The 5,485-nt window shown below is 59.2% G+C and overlaps 1 non-coding gene across 1 annotated transcript; it reads right to left on the bottom strand.

The window, feature by feature from the left end:
* Positions 1-2,559: 2,559 nt before the first annotated feature.
* LOC114009538 (U1 spliceosomal RNA) lies at positions 2,560-2,722 on the bottom strand. Its single transcript, XR_003550941.1, has one exon. It is a non-coding gene; the product is annotated as a U1 spliceosomal RNA (small nuclear RNA).
* Positions 2,723-5,485: the final 2,763 nt, after the last annotated feature.

Here is a 5,485-nt window from a genome sequence, read left to right on the forward strand (position 1 = left end):
TGTGGGACCACCTCGCTGAGTGATGCGTTCTGCCACTGCTCCACTGTCTAGCGTCTTCCGAGTTTTCGTTTCCTAATCCAGGAAGAGCAGGCTCTTGAGCACGGATGGCCGTCAGCTGCCAGCTCCGACCCCGGCGGGCCCTGACCGCGCGTCCACTCCCGCGGTACCCAGCGCCCGTGATTACCCTGCAGGCTTCTCGGGCGTGTCCAGACTATTGCTTTCTCAGATGTGACAGGATGCTCACGCCCAGGCAGAACCCGTGTAGGCCGTGCCCCCTGCCAGGGCATCACATCCCGACCCCGAGGTCCTTTCAAAGTGGGGCACTCAGAGAGGTGGCGTCGGGCAAGTTTCTCTCTCCTCAGTAACTAAGAAACACTTCGTGTCGAAACCAGCACGTGAATACCCTCCCCAGAACCACCCTTCTCCACCGGCTTCAGCACCCGGAGGGCGCCTGCCGGAACCAGTCCAGCCGCGCGGCAATGAGGCGCCTTCGTGGGAGCAGTGAGCTCCGTAGGGCTCCCCATGCCTCCCGACTTGTGAAAGGACTCACTGGCCGGTGTGTTCATCTCAGTACGCTCGAGATTACATAGTAAAGACTTCATGAAACTAGTTACCTGAAATTAGGCACTGACTTCTTTTTTAAAAATCTCTTTCACGGAAGAGAAAGACATACAGAGACAGAGACAGAGAGGCAGGCACCCCCAGCAGGCCCCCCAGGCGCTCTCCCCACACACCCACGCAGGAATGGCTGGGACAGGAGCTCAGGATGACGCCGCGGCCCAGTGCGGCACCCCGTCGTTTTTAACCCTGTGCTGACACCGCCCTGCGCCCGGGCTGGCAGCAGGTCCACGGCGCTCGGCCTGGTGGCCCTTATGCTCTGTCTCTAACAACTTTGGACCCCTTCATTCCTTGGCACTCAGGGTCTCCATGCCCTGTCCTTCCCCATCGCAGCTGTCTGTCTGTGGCCCCCATGGAGCCCCGGCCCCACTGTGGTACGTGGTCTGTGGGATCCTCAAGCTGAACCTACATCTGAGACACCCCTTCTCCCTGGGCTTCCCAGAGGCCCTGTCTCAGCCTCTCCCGGCCTCTTCTGAAAGCACCCCGACCCTCCCCCAGCCTCTCCCCGAGTGACGTCCCCACCCCCAAGGCTTCCTGGGAATTTAAACACTGTCAACTCCCAAGGCGCTGCCTCCCCTCCTCACCTGTCTCCCAAGCACCTGCCGCAGACATGTCAAACTCACTCGCTTCACTTCCAATCGAAGGCATCGCCGCCACCCTGTCGCCCAGACTCAAGCATGTCACCTTTCTCCGCACCCAGTGTCTCTCTCCAGCCGCCAGATCCTGTCAGATCCACTCCCTCCAGCCACACCATGGTCACGTCAACACCCCTGCACACCCGGAGGTCCCGGCCGCGGCCCCAGCCAGCTCTCCGCATCAGAGCCACGTCCTCTGGAGGGAACGAGACGGGATGCGGGCCGTCATCCTCTGCCCGATGCTTTGTCACACGTTGCCACCTGCCAACTGGTGACATTCTTAAGAGAAGACAGAGGGGACTTGGGGGTGGCTGAAAGACTCCCCTGGACACCCCTTCATCCAGCTGCGGCTGTGACCCCACATGCTATCTGGGCCCCAAGTTCATCCTGAAGATGACCTGTCCCTCCAGCTTCTCTACCTGGGAGACGCCCCCTTTAACCTTGTGTAAGCCGTGGCTTTGGGGCGGGGGTGGGCAGTTCTCGTCGGCAGCAGCCCCTAGCCCCAGCCGACAGAGCACAGCAATGGCGCAGGTCACCTTGGGAACCGCCACCCGCCGCTAGAAGGAGCTGGCGGCCTTCATCAGCTACAGGACTGCCGCGAGATCCTCTGTCTCCACGAAGCCTGCCCCTTTCCATTCTTCAGCAGCGGGTTCTAGCCACGCTTCAATACCCAGGTCAAACCTCACTGCTACACGAGAGGCTGCCGGGGGCCGAAGGCGAGCTGCACCTGGGGCCCACATGGCAAGTGCGCACCTGCGTGTGAAAACTGCACCTTCAAGAGGATACTCTGATATCTGCGTGCATACAGGTGATTCAGAAGAGCACGCGGGTGCAGGCGCAGGTGTGCGTGCAGGAGAGGTGCAGGCATAAGGCCCAAACACAGGCGCAGGTGTGCGTGCAGGAGAGGTGCAGGCACAGGTGTGCGTGCAGGAGAGGTGTGACCCCAGTAAACCCGAAGAGCAGGTGGAAAAATAACTTCTGGGTAACAGCTACTCAGAGTGTACGCGTGTCCTGAACGTGGCGTGAACACGCGCATCACTGGTCTGCAACTCAGGTCGAACTCCTGCTCTGCCCGTCACAATCTAAGCCATGGCCAGGGCACTAGGCTGGGCTGCTCCGCAGTGACCGGGCACCGTCCCAGTCAGCACCATCCGGCCTGCTGCTCGCAGAGGCCTGGATGGCTGCGGCTCTGTCGGTGAACAGACCAAAGCTCGCGAGACTGCCAGATGGCAAAACTTCTGCCCAACTTGGGCCTCTTGGCTCTTTCACATCTCCGTGGCTTCCCTAGTGAGCCGGGCGGCCTCCCCAAGCGGGGACGTGTGCTGCTCCTGCCCCCTCCCACTCCCGCTAGTTACACAGTTGTTTCCCACACGGGAAGTCGCGGGGTCAGCACGCAGGAGTGCAATGGATAAGCCTCGCCCTGGGAAAACCCCCTCGTGACCACGGTGTCTCCCCTGCCAGATGAGCATCCCCTGCATGGTTTCTCCCTGGGAAGACACCTCTCTCATCCCACAGTCCAGGTCATCAGGTGAGGCCCCATCCCAGGTTGGGGGGACCTGCGTGTCTTGAACCCTGGCCACACATCAGCTTATTAGCTCACTGCATAAACTTAAGACGGACCAAATGGAGAGGACCATAATATTCTGACTAGAAATTACTGAGAGAGGTCTCTTTTGGGTTTCAATTTGATAAGCCTGGAGAACGGGTGGCCATCTTACCACCATAGGGGAAAGTGTACCTGGGGGTTAACCATCAAAGAGGAAAGCAAAGCAATGAGAGAGAGAGAGGATTATTACAAAGTAATCTGAACACCTGGATCCAGCCATGCCTGAAGTCCAGTAGCCCTGGACTTCTCAGTACATGGGCAAGTGCATTTTCTAATTTCTTCCACCCAGGTTTAGTTAGATCTCTGCTACTGGCCTACAAAAGGGTCCTAACACCTGCTTCCCAATTTAAATGTCAATCTTCTGAAACACACCTTAGGCAGAAATTTTGCAAAACTTTTTTAAACACACACTAGGTGCTAGGCACTGTGAGGAGCACGGGGGATCCAGCAGGGAGCATGCCCTCTGCCCTGGCAGAGCTGATTTTAACAGCCAACCCTCGGCATGGTTGGCCGTGCTGTCTGCTCCAACAGAGAGGACGTTCAGAAGGCCACACTCCGGTCCTTCATGTACCCACCATGTCGGAATCACAAAGACCCCACTCTCCAGGTGACACTGGCGCCTCTCGGCAGAGAGCAGGACCAAGCGAGGCTGCATGGTTTACTAGAGAGCCTGCATTTCCTGTGTCTCCCTGCACTCCAGGGAGAGCCAGCTCCCAGCCACTCGCGGCCCGCCAACCTCCGGGCCGAGCAGAGCGAGCAATCAGCCATCTTGCCTCAAGCACACGGACTTCGCAGACACGGGCGGGCAGTGCGTCCTCCCTATCCCCAGATTTCCATCCTGAGGGTGGGAGTCAATAAAAACTAATTAGACGTTCACCTCATTTCCTTGGCAATGACCCCACGTGCCACTGATCGTGGCGCTGAATCTATAGGCAGGCTCCCTCCACGGGGCTAGGGCTTCTTTCTGCATCACAAAGAAACGTCACGGGTTATTCTTAGCCAAGGCCCGCTCTGCGGACTCGGGAAGCTCATTCCCGCAGGAGGAGGAGCAGGGAACTAGGTGTGCGGCAGCCATCAGCCGTAATGAGAGGGACACCTAACTCCCAGCCTCATTTTAGAATTTGTTTATTTAATAATGCGGTAACACTGCCATGTTAAGTAGCGTTGCCTTCGGCCTCGTTAAATAATCTCCTTACCTATCATACTGGAAAACTAGCATCATTAGCGAACGCCATTTGTCATGGCTGCCATGTCAGCGTTACAGAAGGTCCCGCACCGAGGAATTCACTAGTAAACAGGGTGCACATGCACAGCGCCAGGGAGACGATCCGGTGTGGAGAGTCCCTCGGGAGCGAGAACGAGAGCCCTCTGGGTCATTAACACTCGGGGAGAGCACTGGGCAAAAGGCGTGCAGCGCCGTGGTCTGCCCCTTGTTAGCTGGCCGCCGGGCCCGGTCCCAGAATGGCCGTCAGCATGAGATGTGGCAGCGGACGAGCGAGACTCAACAGGTCGACGTGTCAGCGTCCCCCTCAGAGCAGCAAGCCGCAGACACCCGGATGGTGCATCCGGATGGTTACACCGTCGGCAAACATGGCCACTCCTGCTTGCCTTTTGTCACCTTGTTCTCAGCTTCAGTCGGCAGAAAAACGTGCCTCCACGCGGCCCATGTTCTAACCCCCCAAATCTATGAATACCGTTTCCATGGCAATGAGGAATGGATGCCGCCAGGTGCGGACCTGGAAGTAGGGAGCACACGGGACCATCGGGGGCCACGTGATCACAAAGTCCCCAGCCAGGACAGGGGAGGGAGCATTGCCTCAACATCACAGCAGGGCACCAGCTCAGCCATAGCACATGGGACTTGGCCCACCACTGCGGGCTTGAAGCTGAAAGGGGCCAGGAGGGAACGCTGGAGAAGCCCAGGGGACGGGCCCTCGTGCAGGGCCACCGGAAAGGAGCCAGCTGGCGAGCGCGACGTAGCCGCGAGGCCACCAGGCGAGGCCGGCAGAACCGCGCAGTAAATACGGGCTGTCGAGCATGTCGCTTGTCGTCACTCGTCAAAGCAGCAGTGGGAAGTGAGCCCACAGGTGACATGGGACGCGGCCACACCAGAGAGGTAACGTCACCAAGGAAACCACACTGTCCCCAGCAACTCCCGGTGGCGTGGTTGTGACGTGATCACCACAACACTCGGACACTGGGGAGGAGGCGTGGGCCAGCCGACGCGGGCGGAGCCCAGCGGGAGGGGAGGGCTGACGCTCCAGGCCCCTGATGTTAGAGCTGAGAAGTCGGGTACTGCTGTGTTTAAACACGCCCCAAAGCCGCGTGCGCTCAGTCATCGCAGCGGGACCAAGAAGAGAGATCGGATTGTGGCGTTAGAAGGCGGGCTTTCGGGAAGAGGTGCATGGCTGGGTGACCAGGACGGGGCCTGACGGCTGAGTTGGTGAGTTTGCAGAGAAGGAATGAGGCAGCCAGGCCACGGGGGTACAGCCGCTCTGCTCCGCTCGAGGCCCTGTCCCTACCACACAGGAGCTCACCACAGTGGGGCCTCGGGCCTCAAACTACCCAGTCTCGGGCACTCCGCAGGCAGGGCAGCCGCACACAGGACCGCCTCGGGCTGGCAGGG

This window comes from Tupaia chinensis, unplaced genomic scaffold, assembly GCF_000334495.1.
Source record: "Tupaia chinensis unplaced genomic scaffold, TupChi_1.0 Scaffold000558_1, whole genome shotgun sequence".
Taxonomy (NCBI): Eukaryota; Metazoa; Chordata; class Mammalia; order Scandentia; family Tupaiidae; genus Tupaia; species Tupaia belangeri.